This window comes from Pseudophryne corroboree, chromosome 2 (assembly GCF_028390025.1).
Source record: "Pseudophryne corroboree isolate aPseCor3 chromosome 2, aPseCor3.hap2, whole genome shotgun sequence".
Classification (NCBI taxonomy): domain Eukaryota; kingdom Metazoa; phylum Chordata; class Amphibia; order Anura; family Myobatrachidae; genus Pseudophryne; species Pseudophryne corroboree.
In genome coordinates this window covers 5,293,760-5,310,076 of record NC_086445.1, presented here as the reverse complement: position 1 = coordinate 5,310,076, position 16,317 = coordinate 5,293,760, and the positions used below count along the sequence as shown (strand labels likewise).

Below are 16,317 nucleotides of genomic sequence, written 5' to 3'. Positions count from 1 at the left end.
GAAGGTGAGGCAGGAATAGAAGCAGACGGTGAGGCAGGAATAGAAGCAGAAGGTGAAGCAGGAATAGAAGCAGAAGGTGAAGCAGGAATAGAAGCAGAAATAAAGCAGGAATAGAAGCAGAAGGTGAAGCAGCAATAGAAGCAGAAGGTGAAGCAGGATATTACACATTTTCTTTTCTGCTGCTTTAAATTCATTCATCAATGATAGGCTGACAAACTGCATGTTAGTAAATTTAGCCCAACTCTAATTCCACTTGGAGACAGTTCATCATCTAACTATGAATACAATCTCACCTGCAGATGACCCCCACAGCAAAGAAACACAATGCAAGTACTTCTATCTGGTTCCAGAAATTGGTGATGTAGCGGTATGCATTTGTCACAAACCCGTACTGGGCGGGATCATAAAATAACTGCAAAAAGAGAAACCTGAGCGTCAGAAGAATCTTCACCGGGAGAAAACACATTTCCACATACAGTAAAAAGAGAGATGTGAGGAAGGGTTACCAGTCACACACAAGATAAGAAAGGTGATTCCCTGCTGGAGTCCCCAGTGCCAGACCTGAGAGAGGTCATTTCTATCCTGAGGCCGGGTTCAGCTGGGTTCTGACTGGGACGCAGAGGCAGAACTCTGGGAGGCAACGGAGTCATCTGCCGCCGGGCTTCTGCTCTAAAGGGGGGCACCTCTCCTCCCATTCTGTGACACCATTGACTTAAGTTAATTGATAGCTGTTGCTGTCTTTTCAGTGGCCGACTTCCTCACTGGTTCCTGCATCTTACACATTACACCCTCTTTATTATACTGACTATACACATTTTACAAGTGTCACACCCAGGATTAGAAACCACAACCTATTACACTGGAAGCAGACACCTTACTGATGAAGCTGTTTGCTCCTGTATAGGAAATATGAGAATTCTAACTATATGAAGATAATTCTCTGACAATTACACGTAACTTCATATAGTTAGAATTCTCATGCTTCCTCTACAGGAGCAAATAACTCCATTAGTAAAGTGTCTGCTGTTAGTGTAACAGGTCATGGGTTCTATTCCTGGGTATGACTGCTAAGAAATGTGTGATTTAAAATAAAAGACAATTAAATGTATAAATACAGTATATATTTTTTTCAGAACACTACACACACACACACACACACACACACACACACACACACATATACACGCACAAATACATACATATATTTATCTTAATATAGGAAATAGGGGGGCACCAATATTTTTCTTGCCTCCGGACAACTGTGACGAACTTACGCCACTGCTGGGACGGCCAGCAATTAGTGACCTGCTAAGCGTTTGGAAGCCGGCCAGTCATGTCCATGGCTGCTACTGACAATGATATACAAGTAAATTGTATGGTTCCTGTATAGTGCAGGAGCCAAAGAGAAAAAGAAAGACTACACGTCTTTTCTGGGGCACTCTTCTGTATTAATTTGTGTGATATTATAGTATTAAAAAATAACTTTTATTAATATTCCTCGTAAAATATAGAGCTATGAGGCAAACAAATATATATAAGTAGAACAAAAATGGAGTTGCTATCTATTGATTAAAGGATAATCCATCCAATTTCAATAAAGTTGACTGTGTAAGATGATACAGATCAACAAAAAAATGAATAACCGGCTCCGTTTAAGCAAAGTATATATTCACATATATGTCTCTCTGGTATTGAAGGTGCTGTGGTTCTGATGTTGGTACAATAATTATCTTAAATAATTTCAAAAGAGTTGTGAGTGTAGTCGTGTGGGATCACTCACTTGGGGTACTGAAACGGAGAGATAATTCTCAGTATAGTGCCGCTGGGCTCACCATGATCGTTTGAGTGAAATTTCCGTTTTGCTGGGTTATGATTAGTATTGACTGGTGCTTAGGCTCCAGGTCTACTTGCTTGTGGCAGGATAAAAATACCTGCAGTGCCAGGTATTCTCTGGTGGTCTCCCAACCAAGTACTGACCTGGCCCACAGTGCTTGGCTTCCAAGATCAGACGAGGTTGGGCATACTCAGTGTGGTATGACCGCAGGTGATTTATCCTGCTTTATATTGCCCAGAACTAGGTACGGTGTATAGTCAATTTATCAGGAACTCTTATAGTCCGGATATCATGGACTCCAAAAATTGGGAGTACAATAAAGTGAGTGGATGGTGTGGGGGAGGACTATTTAGATTAGTCCTAAACCACAGTTCAGTTTGCTGTTGGATATGATGCTGTCCCAAATGCTTTTTATTGCACTGAATTGTTTTCGTTCCTAATCAGTCATTAATTGATGATAATTGATGTAAACTTGTGTTTGTACAGCAATCCCATAGAAATATGGAAAACCAGGTGCAATAATGAGAGATGTATCCCCTTTTCCTCGTATAAAAGTTTTTTAGGGAATAGTCACAGACAAACAATATATGTAATAGCTTCTGTGAAATCGTAGGAATCCACAGTAATGTCTGAAAAAAATGATACAGCGAACGGAATTGTAGTTGCTTTTTGAAAGAAATATAAAAATTTTTAGCAAGAGATATTTGCGGTTAATGAAATAATAATAGTGATGAAATAATAAGTTGAGGCTTCAAAAATGTGGTATATTCCTACTGTTAGGTGGAGGGGTCAAGAAACCCCCCTTGTTGTAGTTGTAAACGGGAGCAGTCACTCTGGATCCAGGGTGAGTGATGAGTCCAGCAGAGAGACACACACGCGCCGGTGTCCGCGGTCCGTCGACCGGAAGTTCGGAAACCGGAAACGGAAGTGACGCGACGTACGTTTCGCTCTTGGAGCTTGTTCACGGATTGACCCCTCCACCTAACAGTAGGAATATACCACATTTTTGAAGCCTCAACTTATTATTTCATCACTATTATTATTTCATTAACCGCAAATATCTCTTGCTAAAATTTTTTTTATATTTCTTTTAAAAAGCAACTACAATTCCGTTCGCTGTATCATTTTTTTCAGACATTACTGTGGATTCCTACGATTTCACAGAAGCTATTACATATATTGTTTGTCTGTGACTATTCCCTAAAAAACTTTTATACGAGGAAAAGGGGATACATCTCTCATTATTGCACCTGGTTTTCCATATTTCTATGGGATTGCTGTACAAACACAAGTTTACATCAATTATCATCAATTAATGACTGATTAGGAACGAAAACAATTCAGTGCAATAAAAAGCATTTGGGACAGCATCATATCCAACAGCAAACTGAACTGTGGTTTAGGACTAATCTAAATAGTCCTCCCCCACACCATCCACTCACTTTATTGTACTCCCAATTTTTGGAGTCCATGATATCCGGACTATAAGAGTTCCTGATAAATTGACTATACACCGTACCTAGTTCTGGGCAATATAAAGCAGGATAAATCACCTGCGGTCATACCACACTGAGTATGCCCAACCTCGTCTGATCTTGGAAGCCAAGCACTGTGGGCCAGGTCAGTACTTGGTTGGGAGACCACCAGAGAATACCTGGCACTGCAGGTATTTTTATCCTGCCACAAGCAAGTAGACCTGGAGCCTAAGCACCAGTCAATACTAATCCTAACCCAGCAAAACGGAAATTTCACTCAAACGATCATGGTGAGCCCAGCGGCACTATACTGAGAATTATCTCTCCGTTTCAGTACCCCAAGTGAGTGATCCCACACGACTACACTCACAACTCTTTTGAAATTATTTAAGATAATTATTGTACCAACATCAGAACCACAGCACCTTCAATACCAGAGAGACATATATGTGAATATATACTTTGCTTAAACGGAGCCGGTTATTCATTTTTTTGTTGATCTGTATCATCTTACACAGTCAACTTTATTGAAATTGGATGGATTATCCTTTAATCAATAGATAGCAACTCCATTTTTGTTCTACTTATATATATTTGTTTGCCTCATAGCTCTATATTTTACGAGGAATATTAATAAAAGTTATTTTTTAATACTATAATATCACACAAATTAATACAGAAGAGTGCCCCAGAAAAGACGTGTAGTCTTTCTTTTTCTCTTTGGCTCCTGCACTATACAGGAACCATAAAATTTCTTTGTATCAGTTTACTGAACTACCTCTGGGAGCACCACCAACCTAGTGCCGGCTATAAATTACTCAAACATACGGCCATATGTTGGTTAAACAAAATTAATCATAGGGTTACCCTATGCCAAATTAACTAGTAAGTTTTCATATTGAGAGATCCTGTGCAGACTCCACCACTCCCCGTCCCTTTTATAGCAATGATATACAAGTGTCATATATCACATTACTCAGCACAGTCCCCTGGTGCCTCCTACTCACAGCACGTTGCGTCTAAAATGCATTTTCAGCAATAGAAGACACCTGACGCTAGCGGAGGCTCACGGGACCTGGCGCGGTGGGAGGGGCTGTTTGGTGTTACTGCAGTAATGATGTATGAGGACACAGCCCTGACTTCTGTATGTATTCATTGTGTCCACATAATAATATATTTTATCCTGTATAGGAATAGGACCTGATGACTAGTCCCACATTCCATCACAGCCTCTGCTACTGATAGCCTATGAGAACTCTCATGTTCATAGAGACCAGGGGGGACGTACAGTATGTTACACACACCGCTGTCCCCTATGGGCTGTAAGTGAATGAACATTAGGTTACACCTATATACTCCTGGCTACAAAGAGTGGAGAAGCATCTCACTGGACACAGACCATTCACAAGCAGCAGATTGGTTCTCCCTGTCACAGCAAAGCTCTGTGTACCCAAAAGGGGTGTGGCTTTAGAAAAAGGGGTGCGGTGTCACACTATACCTAAATCGCTAGCCACGCCCCCCTTTTTAATCACTGAGGGGGCATGCCTCCAGTCCCTCTGTCTCTGATGGTGTGCGCATGACAGGAGCCTCACAACTGTCCCCCACCCACCGCGGGACACCACAGGCTGCAGGTGGGTCCCACAAAAATCAGGAGAGTTGGGAGGTATGTACAGACTACAGTAGATACATGTTATAGAATGACAGCTCTATATATTTAAAGTATCTGACTCAGTTCATAGGTTCAGGAAAAATATTCAAATTCAGTAGTGATGAGTGGGTTCGGTTCCTCGGGATCCGAACCCCCCCCGAACTTCACCCATTTTACACGGTTCCTAGGCAGACTTGAATCTTCCCGCCTTGCTCGGTTAACCAGAACGCCCCCGAACGTCATCATCTCGCGAGATTCGTATTCTATATAAGGAGCCGCGCGTCGCCGCCATTTTCACTCGTGCTTTGGAGATGATAGCGAGAGGACGTGGCTGCGTTCTCTCAATTTCTGTGTTCAGTGTGCTGCAAATATCTGTGCTCAGTGTGCTGCAAATATCTGTGCTCAGTGTGCTGCAAATATCTGTGCTCAGTGTGCTGCAAATATCTGTGCTCAGTGTGCTAATTGCTTTATTGTGGGGACTGGGGACCACCAGTATTATATAGGAGGAGTACAGTGCAGAGTTTTGCTGACCAGTGACCAGTGACCACCAGTATTATATGTTCTCTGCCTGAAAAACACTCCATATCTGTGCTGCATTGTAGTATATAGTAGGAGGACAGTGCAGAATGTTACTGTGACCACCAGTATATATATAGCAGTATGGTACAGTAGTCCACTGCTCTACCTCTGTGTCGTCAAGTATACTATCCATCCATACCTGTTAGTGATGAGCGGGTTCGGTTCCTCGGAATCCGAACCCCCCCGAACTTCAGCCTTTTTACACGGATCCGAGGCAGACTCGGATCTTCCCGCCTTGCTCGGCTAACCGGAGCGCACCCGAACGTCATCATCCCGCTGTCGGATTCTCGCGAGGCTCGTATTCTATCGCGAGACTCGGATTCTATATAAGGAGCCGCGCGTCGCCGCCATTTTCACACGTGCATTGAGATTCATAGGGAGAGGACGTGGCTGGCGTCCTCTCCATTTAGATTAGAAGAGAGAGAGTGAGAGTGAGACACTTGATTTACTGGAGCTTAGGAGTACTCAGAGAGTGCAGAGTTTACTAGTGACTGACCAGTGACCACCAGTGCAGTTTTTTTTATTATATTATTATTTAATATAATCCGTTCTCTGCCTGAAAAAAAAACGATACACAGTGACACAGTAACAGTATACCATATCTGTGCTCAGCCTCAGTGTGCTGCATCATCTATGTATATCTGACTGTGCTGAGTGCTCAGTGCTCACACAGCTTAATTGTGGGGGAGACTGGGGAGCAGTAGCAAGAGTACATATTATTTAACAGTGCACACTTTTGCTGCCAGAGTGCCACTGCCAGTGTGACTGACCAGTGACCACTGTCTGACCACCAGTATATTGTGATTGTCTGCCTGAAAAAGTTAAACACTCATCGTGTGGTGTTTTTATTCTATAAACGCATTCTGCTGACAGTGTCCAGCAGGTCCGTCATTAATTATATAATATATACCTGTCCGGCTGCAGTAGTGATATATATATATATTTTTTATATCATTATCATCCAGTCTATATTAGCAGCAGACGCAGTACGGTAGTCCACGGCTGTAGCTACCTCTGTGTCGGCAGTCGCTCGTCCATCCATAATTGTATACCACCTACCTGTGGTGTTTTTTTTTTTCTATCTTCTTTATACTACTAGTAGCTTACTTTAGGAATCTGCAGTGCTGCTGACAGTGTCCAGCAGGTCCGTCATTATATAATATATACCTGTCCGGCTGCAGTAGTGATATATATATATATTTTTTATATCATTATCATCCAGTCTATATTAGCAGCAGACGCAGTACGGTAGTCCACGGCTGTAGCTACCTCTGTGTCGGCAGTCGCTCGTCCATCCATAATTGTATACCACCTACCTGTGGTGTTTTTTTTTTTTTATATCTTCTTGATACTACTAGTAGCTTACTTTAGGAGTCTGCAGTGCTGACAGTGTCCAGCAGGTCCGTCATTATATAATATATACCTGTCCGGCTGCAGTAGTGATATATATATATTTTTTTTATATCATTATCATCCAGTCTATATTAGCAGCAGACGCAGTACGGTAGTCCACGGCTGTAGCTACCTCTGTGTCGGCAGTCGCTCGTCCATCCATAATTGTATACCACCTACCTGTGGTGTTTTTTTTTTTTCTATCTTCTTGATACTACTAGTAGCTTACTTTAGAAGTCTGCAGTGCTGCTGACAGTGTCCAGCAGGTCCGTCATTATATAATATATACCTGTCCGGCTGCAGTAGTGATATATATATATTTTTTTATATCATTATCATCCAGTCTATATTAGCAGCAGACGCAGTACGGTAGTCCACGGCTGTAGCTACCTCTGTGTCGGCAGTCGCTCGTCCATCCATAATTGTATACCACCTACCTGTGGTGTTTTTTTTTTTTTTTTCTATTTTCTTGATACTACTAGTAGCTTACTTTAGAAGTCTGCAGTGCTGCTGACAGTGTCCAGCAGGTCCGTCATTATATAATATATACCTGTCCGGCTGCCGTAGTGATATATATATTTTTTTATATCATTATCATCCAGTCTATATTAGCAGCAGACGCAGTACGGTAGTCCACGGCTGTAGCTACCTCTGTGTCGGCAGTCGCTCGTCCATCCATAATTGTATGCCACCTACCTGTGGTGTTTTTTTTTTCTATCTTCTTGATACTACTAGTAGCTTACTTTAGGAGTCTGCAGTGCTGCTGACAGTGTCCAGCAGGTCCGTCATTATATAATATATACCTGTCCGGCTGCAGTAGTGATATATATATATATTTTTTATATCATTATCATCCAGTCTATATTAGCAGCAGACGCAGTACGGTAGTCCACGGCTGTAGCTACCTCTGTGTCGGCAGTCGCTCGTCCATCCATAAGTATACTAGTATCCATCCATCTCCATAGTTTACCTGAGGTGCCTTTTAGTTGTGCCTATTAAAATATGGAGAACAAAAATGTTGAGGTTCCAAAAATAGGGAAAGATCAAGATCGACTTCCACCTCGTGCTGAAGCTGCTGCCACTAGTCATGGCCGAGACGATGAAATGCCAGCAACGTCGTCTGCCAAGGCCGATGCCCAATGTCATAGTACAGAGCATGTAAAATCCAAAACACCAAATATCAGTAAAAAAAGGACTAAAAAATCTAAAATAAAATTGTCAGAGGAGAAGTGTAAACTTGCCAATATGCCATTTACCACACGGAGTGGCAAGGAACGGCTGAGGCCCTGGCCTATGTTCATGGCTAGTGGTTCAGCTTCACATGAGGATGGAAGCACTCAGCCTCTCGCTAGAAAAATGAAAAGACTCAAGCTGGCAAAAGCACAGCAAAGAACTGTGCGTTCTTCGAAATCACAAATCCACAAGGAGAGTCCAATTGTGTCGTTTGCGATGCCTGACCTTCCCAACACTGGACGTGAAGAGCATGCGCCTTCCACCATTTGCACGCCCCCTGCAAGTGCTGGAAGGAGCACCCGCAGTCCAGTTCCTGATAGTCAGATTGAAGATGTCAGTGTTGAAGTACACCAGGATGAGGAGGATATGGGTGTTGCTGGCGCTGGGGAGGAAATTGACCAGGAGGATTCTGATGGTGAGGTGGTTTGTTTAAGTCAGGCACCCGGGGAGACACCTGTTGTCCGTGGGAGGAATAGGGCCATTGACATGCCTGGTGAAAATACCAAAAAAATCAGCTCTTCGGTGTGGAAGTATTTCAACAGAAATGCGGACAACATTTGTCAAGCCGTGTGTTGCCTTTGTCAAGCTGTAATAAGTAGGAGTAAGGACGTTAACCACCTCGGAACATCCTCCCTTATACGTCACCTGCAGCGCATTCATCATAAGTTAGTGACAAGTTCAAAAACTTTGGGCGACAGCGGAAGCAGTCCACTGACCAGTAAATCCCTTCCTCTTGTAACCAAGCTCACGCAAACCACCCCACCAACTCCCTCAGTGTCAATTTCCTCCTTCCCCAGGAATGCCAATAGTCCTGCAGGCCATGTCACTGCCACTGGCAATTCTGACGAGTCCTCTCCTGCCTGGGATTCCTCCGATGCATCCTTGCGTGTAACGCCTACTGCTGCTGGCGCTGCTGTTGTTGCTGCTGGGAGTCGATGGTCATCCCAGAGGGGAAGTCGTACTCGTAAGACCACTTTTACTACTTCCACCAAGCAATTGACTGTCCAACAGTCCTTTGCGAGGAAGATGAAATATCACAGCAGTCATCCTGCTGCAAAGCGGATAACTGAGGCCTTGGCATCCTGGGCGGTGAGAAACGTGGTTCCGGTATCCATCATTACTGCAGAGGCAACTAGAGACTTGTTGGAGGTACTGTGTCCCCGGTACCAAATACCATCTAGGTTCCATTTCTCTAGGCAGGCGATACCGAAAATGTACACAGACCTCAGAAAAAGACTCACCAGTGTCCTAAAAAATGCAGTTGTACCCAATGTCCACTTAACCACGGACATATGGACAAGTGGAGCAGGGCAGGCTCAGGACTATATGACTGTGACAGCCCACTGGGTAGATGTATGGACTCCCGCCGCAAGAACAGCAGCGGCGGCACCAGTAGCAGCATCTCGCAAACGCCAACTCTTTCCTAGGCAGGCTACGCTTTGTATCACCGCTTTCCAGAATACGCACACAGCTAAAAACCTCTTACGGCAACTGAGGAAGATCATTGCAGAATGGCTTACCCCAATTGGACTCTCCTGTGGATTTGTGGCATCGGACAACGCCAGCAATATTGTGTGTGCATTAAATCTGGGCAAATTCCAGCACGTCCCATGTTTTGCACATACCTTGAATTTGGTGGTGCAGAATAATTTAAAAAACGAGAGGGGCGTGCAAGAGATGCTGTTGGTGGCCAGAAGAATTGCGGGACACTTTCGGCGTACAGGCACCACGTACAGAAGACTGGAGCACCACCAAAAACGCCTGAACCTGCCCTGCCATCATCTGAAGCAAGAAGTGGTAACGAGGTGGAATTCAACCCTCTATATGCTTCAGAGGTTGGAGGAGCAGCAAAAGGCCATTCAAGCCTATACAACTGAGCACGATATAGGAGGTGGAATGCACCTGTCTCAAGCGCAGTGGAGAATGATTTCAACGTTGTGCAAGGTTCTGCAACCTTTTGAACTTGCCACACGTGAAGTCAGTTCAGACACTGCCAGCCTGAGTCAGGTCATTCCCCTCATCGGGCTTTTGCAGAAGAAGCTGGAGACATTGAAGGAGGAGCTAACACAGAGCGATTCCGCTAGGCATGTGGGACTTGTGGATGGAGCCCTTAATTCGCTTAACAAGGATTCACGGGTGGTCAATCTGTTGAAATCAGAGCACTACATTTTGTCCACCGTGCTCGATCCTAGATTTAAAACCTACCTTGGATCTCTCTTTCCGGCAGACACAAGTCTGCTGGGGTTCAAAGAACTGCTGGTGACAAAATTGTCAAGTCAAGCGGAACGCGACCTGTCAACATCTCCTCCTTCACATTCTCCCGCAACTGTGGGTGCGAGGAAAAGGCTCAGAATTCCGAGCCCACCCGCTGGCGGTGATGCAGGGCAGTCTGGAGCGACTGCTGATGCTGACATCTGGTCCGGACTGAAGGACCTGACAACGATTACGGACATGTCGTCTACTGTCACTGCATGTGATTCTCTCCCCATTGAAAGAATGGTGGAGGATTATATGGGTGACCGCATCCAAGTAGGCACGTCAGACAGTCCGTACTTATACTGGCAGGAAAAAGAGGCAATTTGGAGGCCCTTGCACAAACTGGCTTTATTCTACCTAAGTTGCCCTCCCACAAGTGTGTACTCCGAAAGAGTGTTTAGTGCCGCCGCTCACCTTGTCAGCAATCGGCGTACGAGGTTACATCCAGAAAATGTGGAGAAGATGATGTTCATTAAAATGAATTATAATCAATTCCTCCGTGGAGACATTGACCGGCAGCAGTTGCCTCCACAAAGTACACAGGGAGCTGAGATGGTGGATTCCAGTGGGGACGAATTGATAATCTGTGAGGAGGGGGATGTACACGGTGATATATCAGAGGATGATGATGAGGTGGACATCTGGCCTCTGTAGAGCCAGTTTGTGCAAGGAGAGATTAATTGCTTCTTTTTTGGTGGGGGTCCAAACCAACCCGTCATTTCAGTCACAGTCGTGTGGCAGACCCTGTCACTGAAATGATGGGTTGGTTAAAGTGTGCATGTCCTGTTTATACAACATAAGGGTGGGTGGGAGGGCCCAAGGACAATTCCATCTTGCACCTCTTTTTTCTTTCATTTTTCTTTGCGTCATGTGCTGTTTGGGGGGTGTTTTTTGGAAGGGCCATCCTGCGTGACACTGCAGTGCCACTCCTAGATGGGCCAGGTGTTTGTGTCGGCCACTAGGGTCGCTTAGCTTACTCACACAGCTACCTCATTGCGCCTCTTTTTTTTCTTTGCGTCATGTGCTGTTTGGGGAGTGTTTTTTGGAAGGGCCATCCTGCATGACACTGCAGTGCCACTCCTAGATGGGCCAGGTGTTTGTGTCGGCCACTAGGGTCGCTTAGCTTACTCACACAGCTACCTCATTGCGCCTCTTTTTTTCTTTGCGTCATGTGCTGTTTGGGGAGTGTTTTTTGGAAGGGCAATCCTGCGTGACACTGCAGTGCCACTCCTAGATGGGCCAGGTGTTTGTGTCGGCCACTAGGGTTGCTTAGCTTACTCACACAGCTACCTCATTGCGCCTCTTTTTTTCTTTGCGTCATGTGCTGTTTGTGGAGTGTTTTTTGGAAGGGCCATCCTGCGTGACACTGCAGTGCCACTCCTAGATGGGCCAGGTGTTTGTGTCGGCCACTTGGGTCGCTTAGCTTAGCCATCCAGCGACCTCGGTGCAAATTTTAGGACTAAAAATAATATTGTGAGGTGTGAGGTGTTCAGAATAGACTGAAAATGAGTGGAAATTATGGTTATTGAGGTTAATAATACTTTGGGATCAAAATGAACCCCAAATTCTATGATTTAAGCTGTTTTTTAGGGTTTTTTGAAAAAAACACCCGAATCCAAAACACACCCGAATCCGACAAAAAAAATTCGGTGAGGTTTTGCCAAAACGCGTTCGAACCCAAAACACGGCCGCGGAACCGAACCCAAAACCAAAACACAAAACCCGAAAAATTTCCGTTGCTCATCACTAATACCTGTGCTGCATTGTAGTTGTGTGCGGTATATAGTAGGAGGACAGTGCAGAATGTTGCTGTGACCACCAGTTTATATATAGCAGTACGGTACAGTAGTCCACTGCTCTACCTCTGTGGCGTCAAGTATACTATGCATTCATACCTGTGCTGCATTTTAGTTGTGCGCGGTATATAGTAGGAGGACAGTGCAGAATGTTGCTGTGACCACCAGTATATATATAGCAGTATGGTACAGTAGTCCACTGCTCTACCTCTGTGTCGTCAAGTATACTATGCATCCATACCTGTGCTGCATTTTAGTTCTGCGCAGTATATAGTAGAAGGACAGTGCAGAATTTTGCTGTGACCACCAGTATATATATATATAGCAGTACGGTACAGTAGTCCACTGCTCTACCTACCTCTGTGTCGTCAAGTATACTATCCATCCATACCTGTGCTGCATTTTAGTTGTGCGCAGTATATAGTAGGAGGACAGTGCAGAATTTTGCTGACCACCAGTATATATATATAGCAGTACGGTACAGTAGTCCACTGCTCTACCTCTGTGTCGTCAAGTATACTACAAAAGTTCAGTAAAATGACCCATAAATCAAAATTAAAAGCGTCTGATGAGAAGCGTAAACTTGCCAAAATGCCATTAACGACACGGAGTGGCAAGAAACGGCTGAGGCCCTGGCCTATGTTCATGGCTAGTGGTTCAGATTCACATGAGGATGGGAGCACTCATCCTCTCGCTAGAAAACTGCAGTGCCACTCCTAGATGGGCCAGGTGTTTGTGTCGGCCACTTGGGTCGCTTAGCTAAGTCACACAGCTACCTCATTGCACCTCTTTTTTTCTTTGCATCATGTGCTGTTTGGGGACTATTTTTTAAATCTGCCATCCTGTCTGACACTGCAGTGACACTCCTAGATGGGCCAGGTGTTTGTGTCGGCCACTTGGGTCGCTTAGCTTAGTCACACAGCGACCTTGGTGCACCTCTTTTTTTCTTTGCATCATGTGCTGTTTGGGGACTATTTTTTAAATCTGCCATCCTGTCTGACACTGCAGTGCCACTCCTAGATGGGCTAGGTGTTTGTGTCGGCCACTTGGGTCGCTTAGCTTAGTCACACAGCGACCTCATTGCACCTCTTTTTTTCTTTGCATAATGTGCTGTTTGGGGACTATTTTTTAAATCTGCCATCCTGTCTGACACTGCAGTGCCACTCCTAGATGGGCCAGGTGTTTGTGTCGGCCACTTGGGTCGCTTAGCTTAGTCACACAGCTACCTCATTGCACCTCTTTTTTTCTTTGCATCATGTGCTGTTTGGGGACTATTTTTTAAATCTGCCATCCTGTCTAACACTGCAGTGCCACTCCTAGATGGGCCAGGTGTTTGTGTCGGCCACTTGGGTCGCTTAGCTTAGTCACACAGCTACCTCATTGCACCTCTTTTTTTCTTTGCATCATGTGCTGTTTGGGGACTATTTTTTAAATCTGCCATCCTGTCTGACACTGCAGTGCCACTCCTAGATGGGCCAGGTGTTTGTGTCGGCCACTTGGGTCGCTTAGCTTAGTCATCCAGCGACCTCGGTGCAAATTTTAGGACTGAGAATAATATTGTGAGGTGTGAGGTGTTCAGAATAGACTGGAAATGAGTGGAAATTATGGTTATTGAGGTTAATAATAATATGGGATCAAAATGACCCCCAAATGCTATGATTTAAGCTGTTTTTTGAGGGGTTTTTGTATAAAAACACCCGAATCCAAAACACACCCGAATCCAACAAATTTTTTTCAGGGAGGTTTTGCCAAAACGCGTCCGAATCGAAAGCACGGCCGCGGAACCGAATCCAAAACCAAAACACAAAACCCTAAAAATTTCCGGTGCACATCACTAAAATTCAGTAGTATCACACCTGAGGGGAAAAAGGGTCTCGAGATGAATAACCCAGGGGTCTTCTTTGGCATATAAACATCTCTATATATCACCCCTTCATTTTGTGAATGCTATGAATTGTAGCCCAATACAGTTATTACTTTGGGATCAATTGTCACGAAACGATCACTCACCTCTGCGGGATCTGGGGTTCGTCCATTGCTAGCGCAGTTGCTCGCGGTACTGTGCGGCCATGTGGGGACACGGCATGGTCAGCGGCAGAGGTGATGCAGGTTCTGGGAGCCGGGAGTGCGGGGACCAAATGGCCAAAGGCACCGCTGTGTGTCTGCAGTATAGAAGGCGGCCATGTTGGAGACCAAATGAGCGCCTGAAAGCACTTGTGAAACACCTGTGGGTAAGTGTTAGCCAATCCCGTGTTTGTGCTGCCTTTAAGTAGGCTGAGATTATGTTACTCTGAGCCAGTGCCTTGTTGTAGCTTCTCTGTAACCTAGCTCTGTGCTCTCTCCGTGATATCCTGTGTGGTTCCAGTGGTCCTAATATCGCCTCCACTCCTAGAAGTCTGCCTGCAGCCTTCACTGCAAAAGATCCACCAGCTCCCTGCTGTGCTGTCAGTCAATCGCTCTCCCAGTGGCAACAAGTGGATTTCCAGAGTCTTGTGAGAGGTTACCCTGTCTGCCTGCTTCAATCACACAGCCTTTGGAAGATTCTACTAAACTCAGGTGCTCGTTTAATCAGCTCTCAGTTTAACTCATTCTTCAACATTGTCGTCTGCTGCAGTTTCACAGTTCTTCAAGTGTTATCTTCACAATTTGCAAGTATTCTATTCAGTATTGTATTTTCATTGTTGCTGCAATCAAGGACAATTCTTCACAGCCTTCCAGTTTAACCTTTAAGCTTCAGTACAAGTCTCTACAGTTATTCATTTATGTCTACAATATCCAGTTACCACTCATTACAGTTTGGCACCAGTCATTGCTGCATTTGGACAATTCTTCACAAGCCTGTTTAAACTCAGTTGTATGAACATTTCTTCAATGCATCTTTAAGACTGTTCCTGCTTATCATTATACCATTCATTGCAATACGTCAGTATATATATGGTGACTAATAATTGTCATTTAACTCCTTACTGGAATTGTTGCCTTTAATAAATATATGAAACTGAACTTTCTTCCTCCTCCCTTCTTTCATCATACCCCAGCACCTGCACCTTTGGTTGGTCCAGGGTTAACGGATTCACAAAAACACTCGGCCCTGACAGTAGGCACTGGCCACATGGATCCATCGGGTGACCAATTCGCAGGAGGCAGTGCTACGGCAAACATCCTTTCCCGTCTGGAAAATAAGGAGTCCATACAGACAGATATAGTTCAGTTTATGCAAACTATGGCAGATCGTTTGGAGGCTCTTCATACGGCTATAAAGAAACCACAAGTTCAAGTTCCAGCTCCAGTTGTCTCAGCTTCTGCAACGGTTTCTCCAGTGACGGTGCCTATGTCTCGTCTGCAGCTACCTTCGCCAAGTTTGACGGGACCCCAAAGCTTTGCAGAGGATTTCTGAACCAATGCGAGATCCAGTTTTAACTGTTGTCTAGTTTTCTATCAGCCTGCTCTAAGATCGCATATATTATTGCTCTCCTGACCGGTCAGGCCTTGGAGAGGGCGTCGCCACTGTGGGAGAGGGGAGATCCTATTCTCTCTAATTATAAAGAGTTCGTATCATCCTTCCAGAAAATCTTCGATGAACCAGGTAGAACCACCACTGCATCCTTGGAGATTCTCTGTCTACGTCAAGGTTTACGTCATGTTAGTCAATATATTATTCAGTTTTGCACGTTGGTTTCAGAGTTAAACTGGAATGAGGAGGCTCTGGTCGCAGCATTTTGGAATGGACTCTCAGAAAAAATCAAGGATGATTTAACCATTTGTGATGTGCCAACTAAGCTGGATGAATTGATTTCTATCTGCAATAAACTTGATCTACACTACAGAGAGCGATGTTTAGAGAAATCCAAGGCAGAGCGATCTAGTCTGCGCTATCATCCCAGACCTCGACAAGATTCTTCTTCATCTCAGTCTCCTGTAATGACAGAAGAACCTATGCAGATCGGGCTCTCTTGCCTCATAGAGGAGGAACAAATTAGTCGTCGACAGGGTAACCTATGCATGTACTGCGGGTCCTCCGAACATTTCATTAAGTTTTGCAAACTCTCACTCCTAGCTTATTCAAGAGAGGTTAAGCTAGGAGTTACTTTGGAATCACGTTCC

The 16,317-nt window shown here is 44.6% G+C and overlaps 3 pseudogenes; 1 reads left to right on the top strand and 2 right to left on the bottom strand.

Moving 5' to 3' along the window:
• Positions 1-16,317, bottom strand: part of LOC134987843 (transient receptor potential cation channel subfamily M member 2-like) — a 539,791-nt pseudogene that overhangs the window by 139,869 nt on the left and 383,605 nt on the right.
• LOC135051449 (5S ribosomal RNA) lies at positions 1,929-2,046 on the bottom strand (annotated as a pseudogene).
• Positions 3,386-3,503, top strand: LOC135051448 (5S ribosomal RNA; annotated as a pseudogene).